Below are 21,961 nucleotides of genomic sequence, written 5' to 3'. Positions count from 1 at the left end.
GCCCGGTCATGTGTCTCACATGGCCAAAGACACGCCCGTGTCACAGGCTGTGCTGATATTCAAAATGGGATCAGATGGCCATGTCTGACCCCGCATAACTCTCTGACTTGGGTCACACGACCAACCACACACTCGTGTGACCAGCCCGTGTGTCCTTCGAAATAGCCTCACATGCCTGTGTGCCAGGCCGTGTGCTAGGCCGTGCCAAACCTGTAGGGTATACTAACTTATGCCACATGGCCAAGACATACGCCCGTGTGCTAGGCCGTGTAAAGCATACTGACTTGATTTCTAATTAAACACTAGGGGACACATGACTGTGTCACCTGACTGTGTGTCACACACGGCTCAGACACACGCCTGTGTCTCTGCCCGTGTGGACAAAAATAGGCTATTTACCAAGCCATTTTGCTCACCCAATTGGCATACAACTACGCCAAACCAATTGGCACAACACAAGATATAAATAGACATTCAACCAAGCTCAACCAAGCATAATTCATACCATTTCCATACCAAAAACAACAAGGCACATATGTCCCACAATATGCTATTCCATTCTATACCAAATTCACATTTTCAATTCACTTAACTAGTTAACTTCATATATGTTCTTTCATTTATACATCACTTTATCTAAATCACGAGCATATCAATTCACAAACAACCATTCACCACAAGCATTTATATATCAACTACCAAATACATAACCAATAACATTTGCTCATACATATACATCACCAAATATACCAAAATAAGCCAACTCCATGGCTATACAGAAAACCAAACACTTTACATTTACAAGCTAATTCAAATGGCTAAATTCATTGCCAAACCATAAACCAAAATGACCATAATTCCTATACATGCCACATAGCCAAAACATGAGTTCAAAAATACCAAAATGAAAGCTTGATAGTGTGATGAGATCTCCTACGATTCCCAAATCCGAGCAAGCTTCGATATCACTATAAAACACGGGAAAGTAAACAAAGTAAGCTATAAAGCTTAGTAAGCTTGTATAGTTAATAAGTAAAACTCACCATTTAATCACCATTCAAGTAATATAACATAGTATACTTCAAAATCATAAAATTATAAGGTTAACAAATATTCAATCACATAATTTATCAAGATCTCACAACTTTTATAGTTTCAATGCTCGTATAGTACTTATACATATCTATTTCTCACCATTTCATATCTTTGATATACCCGTTGAAGCACTCAAAATACTATCAGATACTCAGGAATCTCACACCCTAGGTTCCAATAAAAAGCCGAAGCTATCTCAATCTCATATCACATATAATGCTCACTCTCGAGCTATCAACGGGTCTGCTCACACAAGCTGATGGTCAAGACATAGCTACATGGTGTTGCTCACACAAGCTGATGAGAATCCACAACACATGCTGGATAACTCAGCCACAAGTAGGACGTACAGACCAGCACCCAAATCACATAATCCCTAATGACATGTCATTCGTATCCTAATCTATTCCTAAGGTTCAACCGGGATTTCTCATTGCTGAATCTTCATCGATTATATTTGCATGGTCGTATTCACAAATAATTCAATAATAAAGCATTTAAAACACTATTATACAAATGCTTATTAACATACGAACTTACCTCGAATGCAAAAACGATGAAATGAGTCGATTAATCCAAAACTTTGTTTTTCCCCCGATCTAAATCTGAATTTCGCTTTTCTTGATCTATATGTAATCAAAATTAACTTATTTAATTATCATTCTATTCAATTTATCCCAAAATGTATCTTAAGGTAACTTTACACTTTTGCCCCTAATATTTAAATTTCTTTACAATTTAGTCCTTATCTCATAAAAATACAAATTCATGCAATTTAGTCCCTCATGCTAGCCTAATTTCATATAGCCCCATATCAGCCCATATTTTTCACTTATTTCACAATTTAACCACAAAATTTACACATTTTACAATTTAATCCCTAATTGGCAATTTTACTAAAAATCACTTTACAAATGTTGTTTATCTAACAACAAACATACATTTTATATCATCAAACATCAAAATACACACATATTCATCAATTAAAAACCATAAACCTTTAAAAATTTTGCAAAATAGTCCCTAGGCTAGCTAGATTAAGCTACAACGATCTTAAAAACATATCATTAAAAACGAGACAAAAATGAACTTACATGCAAGGATGAACTATGGCCGAATGTTGAAGCTCTATTTATGGTGTTCTAGGTTGAAAATTTCGGTTAAGGGAGAAGATGAATGAATAAAATTTTCATTTATTTAATTTAATTTACCTTTAATAACCAAATTACCTATTTAACCTTAAGTTAAAACATTAAAATTACTTAATGCATGTCCCTAAATGTCCACTAACATTAAAAATGGTCTAATTACCATATAAGGATCTCCTCTTTAATATTTCATAGCTATTAGACACCTTTAGCTAATAGAACTCCACTTTTGCACTTTACGCGATTTAGTCCTCTTTATCAAATTAAGCATTTAAACGATAAAATTTCTTAACGAAATTTTCACACAATCATACTATCATGCTATAAATATTAAAATAATAATAAAATAAATATTTCAACCTCAGATTTATGGTCTTGAAACCACTGTTCTGATTTGACCAAAAACGGGCTGTTACAATCCCCCTCCATATCATCTTATCCATATGTGCACTACTCATTAAAGGGATCGGTAGAATTCTCTTCAACTGGTCAGTACCAAACAATTCCTTAATAACATAATTTTTCCAGGCAATTGTATCTACATCAATTAAATCTGAAACAGTTGTGTACCTGATATCAATGTTCTGAAATTTAAGTCTGCCATCACCAAGACCTGGTACCCACACATCAATCCAGATATTTACAGCTGATCCATCCCCGATCCTCCAGCCTTTCCCGGCCTCGATAAGATTGTGTGCTCCTCAAATACTCCACCAGGTATATAATGGGTAAGTTCCCAAATCTGCACTCATAAAGTCCCTTCGGAGGGAATACTTGGCTTTTAAAACATGTGCAAATAAATTATTAGGCTGAGTAATTAGCTTCCACCCTTGCTTCGCTAGTAGGGCCTTCTTAAACAGATTAAGCTCTCTAAAACCCAACCCATCTTGTGTTTTTGGATTGTATAACATACTCCACTTGCACTAATGTATACCCTTACCAGTTTTGGCATTTCGCCACCAAAATTTGCACATTACATTTTCTAACTCTCGGTAAAGAGTAACAGGGAACATGAAACATTGCATAGCATGCATCGAAATGGCTTGCAAAATGGCCTTAATAAGCATTTCATTTCCTCTCATCTATAAGTAACATGTGCTCCAACTCTTAATTTTCTGTATGACTTTCTCTTTAAGCTCCACAAAAGCATGCTTTTTCCTTCTCCCTACCATTGTTGGCAATCCCAGATATCTTTCTGGATTACCTGAAATTCACACACCCAAAATTTGACCTATTTGCTTCCTCGCCGTATTGTTAACATTACTGCAAAAGAAAATAAGAGACTTATCAAGATTGAGTAACTGACCCGATATCCCCTCATATTTAGCCACCACCGACTTCATGAAATTTTCCCCGTTGATTGAGGAGAGTTGGTTGAATCTTGGTTGAAGTGGTAGAATACAAATAATATTTTTTTGATAGAAAAAATCTCGAACTCCCTATTATTTAGGGAGAGGGGCGACAACTCTAGATGAGAATACTAGAGTTTGTCATCCCATATATTCCATATAAGGTGAGTTGGGCCTCTCTTGTACTAGGTCCAATTATATGTGCTTCTTGGACTTTAACCCATCACTTTATAATTTATTCCAATCTAGTAAATGTTTTTTTTCTATTTCTCAAATTAAATATTATTTGCTCAATTAATTTAAATAAATAAATTTCTCAATTAAATAATTTTCTCAATCCAATTCTAATTTCGTTAAAATCATGACAACTTTACCATAAAAAATCTATGATAAAATATATTTAAATTTTCAACATTCAATTGGATTCACAATGACCAATTAATTTAAATTCATTTTTGAACTTGAATTATTTAATTAATTAAAAATTATAATTTAAAAAACCATAAATTAATTCTCAGGTTATTTCCATACTTAGTGAGAAAACCACATTCATTTTTTAATGTAACCAATTTCTCTAACTTTATGATTTCTATTCATTTCTGTTCATTTGATTCATCTTGCAATTCATTTTTGGTTTCAATGAGTTAGCGGAGGGACCAATTGGACATATACAATTGAGTCTCAAATGATTTATATTTAAGTTCCAGCTTTTTACCTATTAATTATAAACTCATTTAGTCACGAAGTCATTCCACTATAGTATCGTGACTGAGCTCTCCCCAACAACATACCATTACGAAAGCAACTTGATCAGTGCTCGTCCAATGACCTTATCGTAAGTGTGTAACTCTTATAGGATCCTCAATCTCCTTAGGATAATATCCATTCTTCCAAAATAATTCTATTTTATCTTATGGTAACCATTACACCTTCCTTCATGAAAAGTAAATTACTATCAAATAGTAATCAAGTCATTCATCACAAAGACAAATGACCCGTGGTCATGTTTACTTTTCATCAACAATGTAATGCCAACAAGAGGATATCATTTACCCATGTGTCAAGTTATGAATTCCACTATTGTGAATGACACTACATACTGCAGAAGTCATGCACCCAACGCACCAACTTTCAGTTACTTATCTATTCGAACTTAGGCTTTTACTTAGATCAAAGTCTACAAGTCACACATACATAGCCCGCCATCCACTCAGGATTTAGGTATGTCACATTATGAATGTCACAATTGAATAAACTCATAAATACATTCATGATCTATTCTTCTTGGGTCCAGTCCGATGTACTGTCAGTCCAGTTAGTCACATCTATGTCTTTAGCTTCTAGGAGTTATATGCTCCGATGCCCAAGATAAAACATCTTTCCAATTGACTTGATAGACGGGAAATTAGTCTTTCAATCGGTTTGCTTATTTCCAATTAGATTAAGGAAATGTTTAGATTCCTCTACTAATATAAGTTATTTTTTCGTATTACGATTCGACAACTAATACCACTTAGTATCAGTTAAACATTAGACAACCAATGAACAACATTTTCTTCCATTTTGCTTCACGTGCAAAATCTATATAAGGATAATTATATAAAGCATATCAATAAATTTATTATATTAAACAATCTATTTGAAAAAATTACAAGTTTACAAATGAATATACTACACTTAAAGACAATATGCCACAAGAAAGCAAAAGCACGCTAAGTGTTTGAGTAAAATATGCTAAAGAATGGAATACAATGGATGATTACAAATGAGGGGAGACTCTCTATTTATAGTTGAGTTCCCCCAAATCCAATGGTACAACTAGCTTTACATCGATGAATGAGGTCAAAGTCTATCTACAAGTAAAGGATTTACATAATCCCCAAGATTAAAAAATCAAATCTTATCAGGTTACAATCTTCTAAGATTGCTTTCCCTATTTACCAATGTAGCCTTAATCTTCTATAAGTGCTTCACTAGGCCACCAAGGCTTTACGTAAATGAGTTTCGTCACTTGTTCTTCGAATCGGGTCAGTTCAAGTGGGTCAAATGAGCCCTATTTAATAGATTGACCTCCATGGGGCGCTTTTTATGCATGGTCATGGGCCTTGAACTGCGACCCTGACATGAGAACTAAGCAAACTTTACAGTGAAAAGTAACATGAAAAATCACTTAAGTTGGAGATCATGTCCCTTGATTAAACACTAAATCTATACTACTATGAAACCTGTCCAATTTCAATTGCTTGTTTTAACTCATAAATTGGTACTTAAATTATATTCTTTTTTTCATATTGATAACTAAACTTTTTTTCTATCACAAGTGGTACTTAAACTACTTTTTTTCTCAAGTTAGTACTTCTGTTAGTCAAACCACTAAATCTATTTAAAAATAAGCTTGACTTATAAATTGGTACCTAAACTATGCGTATTTCCCATTTTAGTACCTAATTTTTTTTGTTAAAAGTGGTACTTAAACTACTTTTTTTCCCAAGTTAGTACCTTTGTTAATTCAATCATTACTTAAATTGGTATGTTAATTTTTTTAAAAAAATAACCAATTAAAAATTGACAAATGGAAAATAAGATAAAATATTAGTTTCACTTTTATATATATTGTTTTTTTAAACCGGACCAATGGTCGAACTGATCAGATTACCAATTCTCGGTTTGATTAGTTCTTTCATTTCAATCAAATAAAGTATTAAAAATTCATAAAAATAAAAAAAATATTTAAAAATAGAGAAAATCAGTTCAATTATTATTTTTAGCTTGGTTCAACTAGACTATATTGATTTGTGAGTCAATCAATTCAATCTCACAATTGGTACTTCATTCGATTTCTTGTCCAACCAGCCATCTTGATTCGATTCTAATTGATGAAATAATTTTTTTAATCTTATCAGGTCAAGCAAGTAGGCAATGAAGTTCAAAAATAGAATTAATTGCCAAAATCTCAACCTCAAGAGGGCGAATTTCAAGCATAACTGATATTGCCATACATTATAAAGAAGAAGAAAGAAAAAAAAGCAAACTGAAAAAAGCAAAAGAAAATTAATGTAAAAGAAAATTAAGAAAATGATTAAGGATATATTTTTTAAGTTTATATGACGGTGCAAATTATTATTGGCTACAATTTTCTTTAACAAGTATAACATTTTGTGTAAAATATGTAATATAAGAATAGTTTAGGTACCAATAACAGTTTGTGTAAAATATGTAATATAAGAATAGTTTAGGTACCACTTGTGACCCCAAAAAATTAGGTACCAAAAAAAACATAGTTTGGTATCAATTTCTAGGTGAGCCTTTTTTAAAAATAGATTTAACGATTTGACTAAAAGAGGTACCAACTTGAGAAAAAAGGTAACTTAGGTACCAATTATAATAAAAAGAACTTTAGGTACCAAGATGGAAAAATGATATAGTTTAGGTATCAATTTGAGAGTATTGTTTTTATTTTTTCATGAGAAGCTAATGGCCAAATATCAATTCTAATCCTGTACCTTTTTTGGGTTTATATAAAAATGGTTAAATTCTAAATTTAATCCTTGTAACCCTTTCAAATTTGAAATTTAATCTTTATATTTTAATTTTGACATAATTTGATATCTCAACTTTTATAATGTCATTAGTTAGTCTACATTCTTTATTCTAATTAAAATGCTTGTGTGAATTATTATAATTTGTTAACACCATTAAAATTTTTTATTAACTTCAGATCCAATATAATGTCATTTTTTTATTACATGAATATCAAATAATTTTTTTTTAATTTTAAAATGTCACACCAAACAAATTAATAGAAAATTTTTAACGTTGTTAAAAATAATTTTAAATTTTTAGACTTAAAAAAGAGACAAATAAAAGTAGAGAATTTCAAATGTATAAAAATACAACCACTTTAAAAAAAATGCAACAATTAAATTTTTACTTCCCGTGAATCCCAAACATTGAAATGTACAGCATTGTGGTTAAGGGATCTGAATCATGAACAGCTAGATTCCAATGAAAAAAAATCAAAGCTGCTGGCATTGCTTATGGTCATGTATGAACACGCTTCAATTTAGATGAAAAGATTCCTTCTTTTTCACTTTTTTCCTTAAGGTTTGCTCATAATTTAGTCCCCTCCACCTTTAACCCTTTCTCACTTTTTGGGCGGCTGTTAATCACTTTGGTCCTCTAATTTACAAGCTTTCCAACTAGATTACTTAACTCATTTTATCTTTCTTCCACCTATATATATATATGTATATATATCTTTCTTCCACCTATATATTCAACATCAAATAACCTCCGATTAATCATATAAGTTGCTTCTTTATTTTGCAAGACATCAAAAGACAAAAAGTGCAGCTAACTAGCAATGGCTATGCCTACTTACGCATCGCCACGAGGAGTAGCCATGGTAATGGCTCTGATTGCAGCAGTGGTTCTATCTCCATTGTACGTTAGGAGGAAACATGAGATGCGTTATTATGATTTAAAATTGAGCTCTGGATTTGTTCTTCCAATGGTTTTAGCAGGGCTTCTAATTGCCATTAGGTCCACATCGTCATCGCCATCGATGCCAAGTGGAGGTAAAGCTTGGCTAATTCCATCTCCAGATCCAACGTGGGTGTCCAGAATTGGGGGTTCGTCATGGGGGCTAGCTGCTATTTTGGTGATGCTTACGCTTGAGCTATCATGGCAAGAATCTGTCAAAGAATTCTTTTGGAGATAGACCATAATAATGTTGTTTAGCTGGCATTTTCTACTCCATTTTATTTGTATTTGCTAGTTTACATAAAATAACATGACAACAGTAAAACTTTTCTTTTTTTTAAAGGTGCCTCCGCTGATTTAGTGAGGTGCGGTGCAATTCTATTCACTACCTAGAATATCTTTCAACACTTCTAATATTGAGCGTTAATTCCTTTTTCTAATCACCATTTAATCATTTCATTATACCAAATAATCTTTATAAGAAAAAAAAATGTGATCCATTTGGTTTGGGTTGGTTAAATTTTTTTATATAAATTGAATCAAATCATTTCATTCAGTTTTTTATTTTTGAAATTGAACCCGTATACATAATAACTAAAAATTAAAATATTCAAAATCGGTGATTTTAATTCGATCCTGTAAAACGGATTTTAGTAACTTTGGACATACTTCAACTTTATTTATACATTTATAAAAAAATTAAATAATTAAACCAATTTAATAATTATTTACAAGACTATTCAATCATTTTAGGTTAGAACTACTAAATTGAAAAACCATTGAAAGTTGTTAACAAGAAAGCTTATGAGTTAATTCATATACATATACATATATTTAACCATCAAGCGTTCAACTAACATACAAGCATCACTGACCATTTACATCGATAAGAAATTGACTATTAGTAATTTCATCCACTACGATCTAATATTATAAAAACAAAAAAAGAAAAAGAAAAACCACTTTTCTCAACTACCATCAATATATTTACATCATAATCCTGAACAAACAAAACATTTCCTCTTAAGGCAACATGTATTATGCATCAAGACATTGCAAGGAAAGAAAAACAAGTAACAAGCTCAGTTAAAAATAATGACAAACAAGTAATAACTTCAATAAAAAGGAAGTGGCAACTTCAGTTAAGTTGATTATTCAAAAGTAATTTCATCCACTACCATCCTAATATTATATAAATAAAAAAAATTACTTTTTCCAACTATCATGAATATATCCACCACCATAATCTTGATTAGATAAAAAAAATGTATTGTTAGGCAGCATTATGACAATGAAAAGAGACGTAATTAGAGGGGTTCTCAGGTAGTTGACATCCTAAAATAGAAAACTATCTATTTAAAATTTTTAAAATTTTAAAATTCTATTCAATTCTTTAAATATTATAAAGATATAAAATTACAATTTAATTTCGATTTTTTAAAATAAATTTTTTTTAATTAGATATTTTATAATTTTTAAAATTTTAAATTAATAAAAGTAAAATTGTACTTTGGCCCCCTAAAAATAATAATAATTTAATTTAATTTTTTAAAAATTATAAAGATATAGACTATTAAAATGGTAAAAATACATTTTTATTATAGTAAAATTTATAATTTAATTTTGACTCCCTACAAACATTTTCTAACTTCACCCTTACAAGAAGTAAGTTTAGTTCAAAATAATGAATAAAAGTAACAACTTGCAGCTTCAGATTAACCAAAAATAATTTAATATAATATAAAAAAATTACCTTTTTCAACTTATGAGTATCATAAAAAAATTTCATGTCAAGACATCTAGACACCACAAACAAAGAAAAAAAACAAAGGTAAAAGCTTTAGTTAAAAATTTAAATTAGGAACATAACATCTTCCATGCTACATTGGACGAAACAGAAGTAAAGAATCACGACGGAAGAAAATATATGAAAATACAAAGCTAATGTCACATATACAACAATATGGAAGCATATTTTAAGCAATTAAAAACTGTAACTAATGTCGATTGAGTCTTAATTCAATAGATATTGGTATTGTTGTCAATGCAAAAGGATGTCGGTTTGAGTACGTTAAAATGCATTATCTTCTTACTTAAGGGTTGGGAAGAAACTATGGATAGTTTTAGGCATTATATCAAAAAGAACAGAAATGATAAGAATTTTATTAAAATTAATGTTAAAAATAAAAAGACGAGACTTCCTCTTATTTCTTTTAAAAACCATAACATACAAGGCCTTCATCCCCCTCTCGGTTCTCCTACTTTTTTAGCTCTCCACCCTGCAAGGGTGAAATGGCCTCCTTAGCCCCACCACTCTCTCCACTTTCTCCACCGTTATTGATACATTGTATCAACACTTGGTGTTCTGAACGTGGACCCAACATGCAACTATGGATGCCACCTCTTCCTTTTGCCTTACCTTTTGTCAAATAATGTCGACACTCTCTCATTATTCCCTTTCATTTCTGAACGTCTTTCATTACCACCTATGCCCTGCTTGCTACCCCATTTATTGCTACTACCGATTTAACAATATCATCATCCAATGTTGTGTTTTCACTAATCTCTATACCTTATGTATATGAATTGTTCATAGATTCTACAGTCGCCTTCTTCACTTTGATTTATCATTCTAAAAAGCAACAAAAGTATAAGATACTCTTATCCCTCCTTTTTATCTCTCCCCATCTCTATGTATTGAACCCACCACTTGTTTTGCTGTAGATTCTCGATTCTCATGTTTATCATTGAGGTTTATTTTTCGGCAGTTGGAACCCCTTACTCTTTATTGTTTTTGGGTTTTCGTTTTATTTTTTCTATTAATTCATTGTTTTTGGGTTCTTATTCCGACCATCCGTTCTCACCTTAGCTGAATATGTCAATAAGGCCATTTGCCCGCCAACTTTTTTTTGACACAATTCCCCAACCAAAAACAGATCGTTGGAGCACTATCATCGTCGGTTATATTTGCAGCAATATGCCCCATGAAGCCTTTTTATTCTATTCTCGCATGAAGAGCTGCTCTTATCTCACCAAACATGACCCTTAGGACGTGTTTGGTTCGCCGTATTACCCAATCCATTACGCCCCGATTACGTGCGTATTACATTACGCCCCTATTCCGGCGTTTGGTTCGCTGTAATAGGTATTACGCGCGTAATCGGTTACGCCCCTAATCCCCAAATTCCCGTGTTTTCCAATCCCTTCCCTTTTCGCTGTATTAGCTATTACTTCCGGCCTCCCTCCCCATCTCCCTGTTTAACCCTCCCTCCCTACCCGACCCTCTCCTCTTCCGTCCTAATCATTTTCTCCTCCCATTTCCCACTGCTTCCGTTGATTATTCTGTCGTCATCGTTTCTTCTCGTCTCGGCGTCTAATTTTCCTTCCCCATTTCCTCCCAACCCTATCTGCGCCGCACACCAAAACTCTCTCTTTTTCTCTTCATTATATTCACAAAATTGGAAATTCCTGATAGCTTAATCCATTGAAAAAAGAGTGAAGCGTTTTTCGGGTCATCACGTAGCATCCAATATCAGGTGAGTTTTAATTCTGACCTAAAATAATCTGCCAATTGTAGTACATGTATCTCAATGTTTTTCCCAATTGTAGATAACCCCTCTGCATGCTTTTCTCTTTACTTTTTTAAGCTTAATCGTCACCTAAGTGTTACCTGTTTTAGTTCCTACAAGTTAGTTTCTGCTGAAATTGCTATTTTATTTTATTCATTGTTGCTTATTTTATCGAGATTATTGTGTATATGGATGCACTGCTTTTAAAGCTTCTTTCATTGGAATTATTGTATAATTGCGCTTGTGGTTTTTTACTCTTCAGTAGTTTAATGCTGATTTCATGGTTATGAATCTTTTATTCTTCAGTAGTTTTAGTTATCGAACGAGGTTATATTAGAAAAAGAACGAAGCATAAAACGAATATTAGACCAAAGAAAGAAAAAAGATGGCAACTGAACATTTGTAATCTGCAATTTTCTCTTTTACTTCCATTGTTGCCTCTGCATAATTTTCAACTTTACTTAAAAAGAAAGAAGAATATATTCCAATAGGGATTCAATTAAAAGGGTAGACCAAAAATGGAAAGGCAGAGATATTGGTCTGGGATTTTCATTTTGTAAAGCTAATTGACGATTGCTCAACTTGTCCACTATCAACCCCTATTTTCTGTCACCAATTAACAGAAAAAAAAAGAGTCAATGATTTCATCAAAAGATGTGGCTTTTCATTTGATATCATAGATGTTTGATCCTATTTTTATTAATAAAATTCATCAAAAGAACATTTTCCTTGTGCAAGAATTCTCCATTCAAGACTACCAGAATATATTCCATTTTACTGGACAGTGACATAGCCATTAACAATGTCAACTAGAGTTTGCTTTTAAAAATATATAAATACCAAGAATTGTGTTCACCATTGGTGTGCATAAAAACTGAGAAGGAGAGAGGTCTTACATGATGAAAAGAGTCGTGTTTGGTAGCCAATGATGACTTGCCTGCATCTTTCAAAGAGGTTCAAAATCTCTGTATCAACCATGGAAAAGAACCAGAAGCTCTTTGTGAGGGTGCCAGGCAGTCACCTTGGCTAATCTAACAGGTTCTTGTCCCTCATGTTAGACTTTCTCTGCTTTGTCAATTATCTATCTGAAATTATTTATTTTTTTATAAAAAAAAGGGGTCATAGTCTGATATATGAACAAACTGGAAAGATTCTCAGGTACTCAAAACTTTGGTATAATGTGAAATGACATGTATTTCTGAGTATTTGCATAATCCAAAATAATAGTAATACATTGAAGTGATTTTGATTGAAATGAAGTTTTTGTGTGTTCACTGATCAAAAAGTTATGATAATGAGGCCTTGGCATTGGATCATGATAAAAAGGTAATGTTTGATGATTGCATATCTAAAGCAAATGATGTTTCTCCTACATTCTTCAGCGAAATCATTGGCTAAATTAGCTTATCAATTGTTGTTGTCTCCTTTTGAAATTAGGTTTGATGGATAAATTATGAGCATCAAATCACTTTTGTAGTTAGTTTGAATCTTTTTGCTCGGTTGATGATACATATGCCTGCATTGTGTTGTTTGCTAATGGGGATGAATGTGGGGGAATTAGAGGCCAGTGGTTTGTTATGTATTAACTGAGTGCAACTTACTACATGTAGGATGTTAGGCACTGAATTTACTTAATATGGTTGGTTTTATGGTTGTGCCATGACTGCTTCCAGCATTCTTGAAAAACAAAAGAAAAATTATTATCTAGTCTTCTCATATTGTAATGAAAAGAGGGCACTTGCTGGTTCGGCCTTTTATTAGGAAAAAAAGGGAGGTGAGAACTAATTACAAATAATGAGGGAAATGAGGAGGCAGTTCAGTGTAGGTTATTGAACTTGGAATTGGGTTTAATGGTTTGTCACCTGGTATCATACAGAACAAAGAAAATCCAGTGAATCCTTTGAAAGCTATGCAATTGGACTTAATAGTTTCATAGTTCCCTCTTTTTGTGTTCCTGCTTATCAGTATCTGCTATAAGCCTATAACCAGTGGCTAAATGTTTTATTTTTCTTATGTTTTTGCAGTAAGAGAGAGGTTAATAATAAAGTTCTCAAAGTTCCTGGAATAGAGCAGAAGGTAAGACTACTCTAGAAAGTTAACGGTCCATTTAAGTACTTAAAAGGTGATTGTTGCATAATTGTAAGTATTGATGATGTGTAGGCAAGGGGATTTAATAAACTATCTAGATACTGTTTTGATCGATATCATATTTAAAATATGGCTCATGGATGATGATTGGTGTATGGTTGTTCTGTGCTTTGATATACTATATTTAGCTATAGCATAAATATTTTCCCCAAAAAAAAAAGGTTGATCCGAGCACTTTTCTCATTACAGGTAACATTTTTCCAACACTTCCACATCGCAGTCGTCCCAGATTTGAGCATTACAGGTTAGTATTGATGTAGTAGGTTCTGTTGTTTCCCAAATGAATATGGTTTTGTTTGTATGTTTGTAATGCTCATTAAAGCTTTTGTTTGTATGGTTATGGTTATTGCTGCATGACCATTGTTCTTTTTGAATTTATCAGCCAAGTTATATGTTTTTACTATTAGGTAACATTTTGTTTAAAGAGCATTATGCCTACAAATCTTTTATGAGATAAATTTGTACATGTAAATGAGATAAAAGTTATATATTTTTTATGAAATTATATTACCATTTAAAATGTTATTATCTAGTTTTAAAACTTCAATTTCATTATTAAACTAAATCTTCATTCTTCATTTTATTTATTTTGAAATTGGAAAACCTTAACTAAACTAATCATCAATAAAAAAATTTTCAATGATCAAACTTTGAACATGCTTTAAGTAACTAATCAATATATTTATACGATATCATTTTAGGTCAATTAATTTGGGTGATTTTAATTAACTAATCAATATATTTAAATGTCCAAATTATAATGAGTTTAGTTATAATCTAACAAATACCAACCTTCAAATTTTACCTCAATTAATTTTACCTCAATTATACATAATATATTAAAATTTAATATAAGTTTTTTAAGAAATTAAATGCTCATGGATTATAATTAACCTTTTATGCACGCAATACATGTTATTTAAAACAAATGTTAATTGATTCAAACATTATTTTTCCCCTATAATGGAAATAATGTTATCTTAATTATAAAAATGGATAAATGGACTGAAATTTATTATTGTCTAATTCTATCTTAGATTTTAAGTCAATTACATTATACATAAAATATTCCTCATTCATAATATGATTTCCCTATAATACATAAATTATAATTGTGAAAGTGTAAGGAAGTTTTTAAAATTAACGTATATATAATATGATAAATAAAATTATACAAATTTTACTTAAAAAGTCAAATTTGGCTGTTAAATTAATAAATTCTATAGAATTCTGAAATTTTAATAATAATAATTTTTTGATGAAAAAATGCTAAACATGTATTTTAAACTTGATACTAGACAGATAAGTAACAATTCTTGTAAAAAATAAGTCCTCTTCAAAGTTATATATATTTTTACAAAATGAAATTACCATTTAAAATGTTATAAAAGTTATAAAACTTCAATTTCATTATTAAACCAAATCCTCATTCTTCATTTTACTTATTTTGAAATAAGAAAACCTTAATTAAACTAATCATCAGTAATTAAATATACTCTTTCATAATTATTTGGGTGATTGATAAAGAAATGAAATTAAAGTTGCAACGATATCATTTAGTAGATAATTTTTTGCTTCGTGTGTTCTAAATTTGTGCTGTTTATTTTTATTCGATAATGTGTAATTGCAACTTCAATTCTTTGATAGTGTGTTCTAATTTTAAAATGTTGCAGTAATGGCTCGTCTGCCTTTAATTGCACAAAGTGTGAGGCGTAAAAGAATTAGTATTGCTGTGACAATATGGTTGGAAATCTGTAGAATCGCGGTTTGGTTCTTATTTAGAATGGGTGCCAGCCTTAGCCTACATAGACCAAGGATTAGGTCCTATACCGTAGATTTTTATGCAAAACGGGATTATGTGAATAGGCTTGTATATGCTAGTGACGAGACCTGTATTGAACAAGTTAGGATGAATAGAGCTGCCTTTTTTAAATTATGTGAGATGTTAGAATCGATAGGGGGATTGAAGTCGTCAAGGTTCATGCTCGTTGACGAGCAAGTAGCAATGTTTTTACATATCATCTCCCATCACCTGAAAAATCGAGTTATCAAGCATCACTTTACAAGGTCCGGGGAAACTGTTAGCAGAGCATTTCATAGTGTTTTAAATGCTGTCATACGCTTGCAAGATGTGTTATTTAAAAACCCGGAGCCAATTACAGCCGATTCTTCTGACACAAGGTGGAAATGGTTTAAGGTATAGGACTAAGTTTTATATATAGCTTCAACAACATTTACTTGATTTAGATTTAAATTAGTATTCTAACTCAAGGTTTTATATCATGTGATATAGAATTGCTTAGGTGCTCTTGATGGAACCCACATCAAGATTAGGGTTCCAACAGTTGATAAACCTAGATATCGGACGCGAAAAGGTGACATAGCAACAAATATGCTAGGTGTTTGTACACCTGAGATGCAATTTGTTTATGTTCTTCCTGGTTGGGAAGGTTCAGTTACTGATGGACGGGTTCTTCGAGATGCCATTAGTAGAAGACATGGATTAAAAGTTCCTCATGGTAAAGTGTATAGTTAGAGGACTTTGATTTATTCATTAAGATCACACTTTGTGTGCTGAATTAATCATTTTTTAATATGAAACTTATTTTATAGGTTGTTATTATCTAGTTGATGCTGGATACACAAATTGCGAGGGATTTCTTGCACCATTTAGAGGACAACGATATCATTTGAACGAGTGGCGTCAGGGTTATCAGCCAAGTTCTCCGCAAGAGTTTTTTAATATGAAACATGCCTCAGCACGTAATGTCATTGAAAGATGCTTTGGCTTATTAAAACTTAGATGGGGAATACTTAGGAGTCCATCGTTCTATCCTGTAAGGGTGCACAATAGAATTATTATTGCATGTTGTTTGCTCCATAATTTTATTCGAACCCATATGAGTAGTGATCCCATTGAAGCGGAGGTGGGAGAAGGATTACCTACAATTAATGTGGTGGATGACGATAAACCGAATATCACAAATATTCATCCATCGGATGCTTGGGCTACTTGGAGGATGGAACTAGCCAACCAAATGTTCGATGAATGGCAAGCATCTAGAAATTAGTTTGTGAAACTTTTGTGAAACTTTTGTATTGATTTTTGTATTGTACTAAACTACAGAAATTATAATATAATTTCTTCTAATTCAGCATGTGTTATAATTTTAAATTTTTTGTGCTATGGAACTTTTGATTCATGATATTCAACTTAATTACTTAGATTTTATAAAGTGTTGACCTTTTGAATCATGATATTAAAATAGTAATTAATATAATTTATTTTTTTTTTCTTAAGATCATTATGTCAGGTGTTCCAGAATCAAATGCTCAAGCTTCTCGAGGAAGCAAAAGAAAATGGGTTCCTGAGGAAGATGCAGCATTAGTTTCCAGCATGGTGGACCTGCACAATGTTGGAACATTTAATGCTGATACCGGGTTCAAAGCCGGTTATTTGAACGAGTTGGAAAGAATGCTACAAACGGTTTTACCAAATGCAATGTTGAAGGCGAAACCTAATATTGAATCAAGGATTAGGTTACTTAAAAGGGAGTGGTCAATCGTCTACGACATGCTTAATGGCCAAAACAATAGCGGTTTTGGTTGGGACGAGCATAGGCAGCTCGTTGTTGCTGAAGATGCGGTTTGGGAGTCCTATTTAAAGGTAAGATTATTTCAAGTCTTTATTATATTATTTTTACCAAACTTACGACTAATATGATTTCCTCATTTTTTTAGAGTCACAAAGAAGCCGCCCAATTCAGATTTCGTACTTTCCCTTACTATGACCAGCTTACTACCATATACGCAAGAGATCGAGCAACTGGGAGAGATGCTCAAACAGCTGCTGATGTTCTTGAAGAAATACATGCTGATGATGAACGTACTACAGATATGAATGAAGAGAGAAACACATTCTATGACTGCGAAGCTGACGTCTCTTTAGATGACATGGATGTTTCTGGTACGGATCCGCGAGGAGATCGAGACCAAGGGGGTTCCTCATCTTCAAACAAGAGAAAGAAGAAATCTGATGCTCGTGATAATGTGTTTTCTTCATTTAATGAGGCTGCCACTTTGTTCGGGGAGAAAATCCAGGCCGTTGGCGATCAAATCAGTAGGAGTTTTGCCTCCGAGGTGGTAGTTCAGCAGAAGTCAGAACAACATATGGAAGAGAGAGCTTCAAATTTATATTCAGCCTTATGGTCAATTGAAGGTTTAACCGACGATCAACGATATGATGCATTGAGTAAAATTCCCGACCATCCAACTCAAATGATCGTTTTCTTTAGTTTACCTTCAGTTGCCCGATTGGAATGGGTTAGGAGATTTCTTTCTTACCATTAAATATCAATGTTCAAACTTTTTGATGTTGTAAAACTATATAACATATGGATTTTAATGTACAATTTCATTTTCATCTAACCTTTTCTTAATTAAGTTAATTATGTTTATGCATAATATAATTCTCAAGTTATATATTGATTTTAGTAAATTCATATAAGAACATTTTATTATTAAGAATTTTATGAAATTATATATCACTATATAATTATATTTAATATTAATTATTTTAAATTGTATAAATTCATATACCCAAATTTTTATTATCAAGAATTTTATGAAATTATATATTATTATTAAATTATATGTAAAAATTATTATTTTAAATTATACAAATTCATAAACTATAATCATATTAGTTATAATAATTTTAAATTTTATTAAATCATATATTTAATTAAATCATATTAGTTATAATCATATATTATGATTTGAGTAAATTGATATAAGAATATTAATTATTAAGAATTTTATTAAATTATATATTTTAATTATATTATATTTAATAATAATTATGTTATTTTATATTTTACAGTATCATATATTATGGTTTGAGTAAATTCATATAAGAATATTAATTATTAAGAATTTAATTAAATTATATATTTTAATTAAAATATATTTAATAATAATTATGTTTAAATATGATTAAATTATTTATTATTGATATTAATCTTATTAAAATTTAAATAAAATAATTTACCAAAACAAATTTCTGCTAATTATTAAGAATTTTATTAAATTATATATTTTAATTAAAATATATTAAATAATAATTATGTTTAAATATGATTAAATTATTTATTTTTGATAATAAATATTCTTATTAAAATTTAAATAACAATAACAATAATCATTTACCAAAACAAATTTATGCTAAGGGTATTCTGGTCATTTTAGTTTTCTCCATTATGCTATTACACCTCTATTACATTCAACCAAACACAGTTTTACTATTACGCCTCTATTCCATTACATTCAACCAAACAGTTGATTTGCTATTACACCTCTATTCCATTACACCTCTAATCCAATCCAATACACCTCTAATCCAATACAGCGAACCAAACGTGCTCTTATAGTTATTCCTCTGTCCTCAAAACTTGTGCTCTCTCGCATAACTTTCACATAGGTAAAGTCGTTCATTGCCATTTCATTCGGGGTTTAATCTATTTGTAGAGAGGTTAGTCTATATTTCTTATTTATGGGGAAATCATACAAGAATTATATTCAAATAACATATATTTAAATAATAATTTATTTAAAATACAAATTCCACTTGAAGTAGAACAATGGGGCAATATCTCTAGGGAATTAGGATTTGTCGCCCCTTATGTTAAAACTAAGTTTATTTGGGCTTTTCATAATTTGGTATAGTTATATGTGTTATCCATACTTTTATACAACATAATAACTATTTTTTATTTCCAAAAATATATATAAATTAATTAATTATTTAGTTTAATTAAATTAATTTTTTAATTAAATTATTTTCTTAACCCAACTTCAATTCCGCTAAAGTCATGACAAATTTACCGTATTAGAATCTATGAGAAAATATATTTAATCGTCTCATTCAACAAATTCATGATAATTAATTAATTTAATTCTCATTTTAAATTTCAACTATTTAATTAAAATCAACTAAATAATAATTCAAAGATATTAAATTAATTTTTAAATAAGCTTTTATACTTAGCAAGAAAATCCATTCACTACAATAGTAATACATACAATATATTTCTCTTATTTTATTATTTTCATTCATTCCTACATTATTGGTTCTACATGTAATTCGTTTCGAGTTATTTGGAGCTAACGGAGGATCAATTGAACATATATAATTGGGGCTCAATTAATTTGTAATTAAATTTCAACTCTTCGCTTATTAATTACAACTTATTTAATCATGGAGTCATTTCACTATAGTACCATGATTGCACTCTCCCTTATTATACACCATTATGAAAGGTACTTATTAAGTGCTCGTCTAGTGATCTTGTTATATGTGTGTTATGAAAGCTACTTATTGTACTTGGGTCCTATTCGATGTAATATCAGTTCCGTCAGTCACATCTATGACTTTGTTTTCTAAAGGTCATCTATTCCAATACCAAAGACAAAATATCTCCCCATTTGGACTTGAGAGACATCATATTAGCCTTTCAATTAATTTGCTCAATTTCTATTAGACTAAGTGTTAGATTTTTGTGACTCAAATTCCATCACTTGTTAAGGAAATAAAATACAGTGGCAAAATAAGGGATTTGTGGGGGCAAAACTATTAATTTTCCAACCTTTAAATAAATGTAGTCGAAACTCCTCTTGTATCATTCGTTTTTCAACATTAGTGAATTTATTCTCCTTTGCCTGTGGTTTTTCTACAAAAGTGTTTCTACGTAAAATATGTGTGTTCTTATTTTTCTTATTTTGCAATCATTTTATTGCTATTAACGACATCTATTATAATAAATCGGTATCAGAGCCAGTTTAGGTTAGTTGTCTCGATTACAATAATGGCGATAATAAAGCATGACATTCTGTTGTTGGACCGCAACGCCAGATTCGTATTGTGGCAGGTAAAGATACAGGCAATTTTTATGCAGATGGATTTGGAAGATGCCTTGCTAGGGTTAGATAAGATGCCTTCGACATTGATGCCTGAAGAGAAGAAACGCAAAGATTGAAAGGCTTTAATGCAATTACATCTGCATTTTTCAAATTAAATTCTACAGGACGTGTTGAAGGAAAAGATTGTCACTGTGTTATGGGCAAACCTGAAGCAGCTATGCATGTCAAAAACCCTAACTAACAAGTTGCATCTGAACCAGCGCCTTTATTCTCATCGTTTGGAAAAAGGTACTTCTGTGCCCGAACACTTAACCGTGTTTAAAGAAATTGTCTCAAACTTATAGGTCATGGAGATTCAATATGATAAAGAAGCTTTAGGTTAATTCTACTTTGTCCGTTGCCTCATCTTATTCAACCTTTAGAGATACGATTTTGTATAGTATCAAATCTCTCACAGTTGATAAAATTTGTGCTTCCTTAGCCTCGTATGACAAGATGGAGCATCTTATGACTGGACCCGACTCTCAAGAAGAGGATCTCACTGTTCATGGGAGAAAATAACGAAATACTGATGATAATCATAGAAGGACACATGAATGAAATCCTCGCATTAAATCTAAGAGTGGATTGAGATCTTCAAACAAAGGTAAAACCTGTGGCTTTTGCAATAAGAAAGAGCACATTAAGTTTGAGTGCTATAAGTTGCAGAATAAAATAAAAAAAAAGAGGCGAAAAATCAAAAGGGAAAACAACTAGAACAATCTAGTGAATCTGATATTGTAGAAGACTATAGTGATGGTGAACTCTTAGTTGTTTCTACCGAAAACTCTAAAGTGAGCAAGGAGTGGATCATCAATTCTGGTTGTACTTTTCATATGAGTCTCAATTGGGATTGGTTTACAACATATGAAATAGTGTCTGAAGGTGTTGTTTTGACGAGAAATAATACTTCATATAGAATCACAAGTATTGGCACGATCAAAATTAAGATGTTCGATGAAGTCGTCAAAACACTTAGTAATGTACAAAATGTACCAGGACGGAAGAAAAATTTGATTTTGTTGAGTACTCTTGATTCAAAAGGATACAAGTACATAGCCAAAAATAGGGTTCTAAATATTAGCAAGGGTTCCCTCGTTTGTGATGAAAGGGCAAAGAAAGATTGTTAAGTTATATGTTTTGCAGGGTTCAACTGTTATTGGTAATGCAATCATCGCTTTCTCTTCCTTGTCAAATGATGATGTTACTAGAC

The 21,961-nt window shown here is 31.4% G+C and overlaps 1 long non-coding RNA gene across 1 annotated transcript; it reads left to right on the top strand.

Annotated features, from left to right (window-relative positions):
* Nucleotides 1-10,620: 10,620 nt before the first annotated feature.
* Nucleotides 10,621-17,580, top strand: LOC107962274 (uncharacterized). The gene is made up of 4 exons (XR_001701570.2): nucleotides 10,621-11,610; nucleotides 13,668-13,719; nucleotides 13,981-14,035; nucleotides 17,533-17,580. It is a non-coding gene; the product is annotated as an uncharacterized lncRNA (long non-coding RNA).
* The last annotated feature ends 4,381 nt before the right edge of the window (nucleotides 17,581-21,961 follow it).

This window comes from Gossypium hirsutum, chromosome A06, assembly GCF_007990345.1.
Source record: "Gossypium hirsutum isolate 1008001.06 chromosome A06, Gossypium_hirsutum_v2.1, whole genome shotgun sequence".
Lineage (NCBI taxonomy): Eukaryota > Viridiplantae > Streptophyta > Magnoliopsida > Malvales > Malvaceae > Gossypium > Gossypium hirsutum.
Note: the sequence above shows the minus strand (reverse complement) of the source record. Positions and strands in the feature narration are given on the sequence as shown.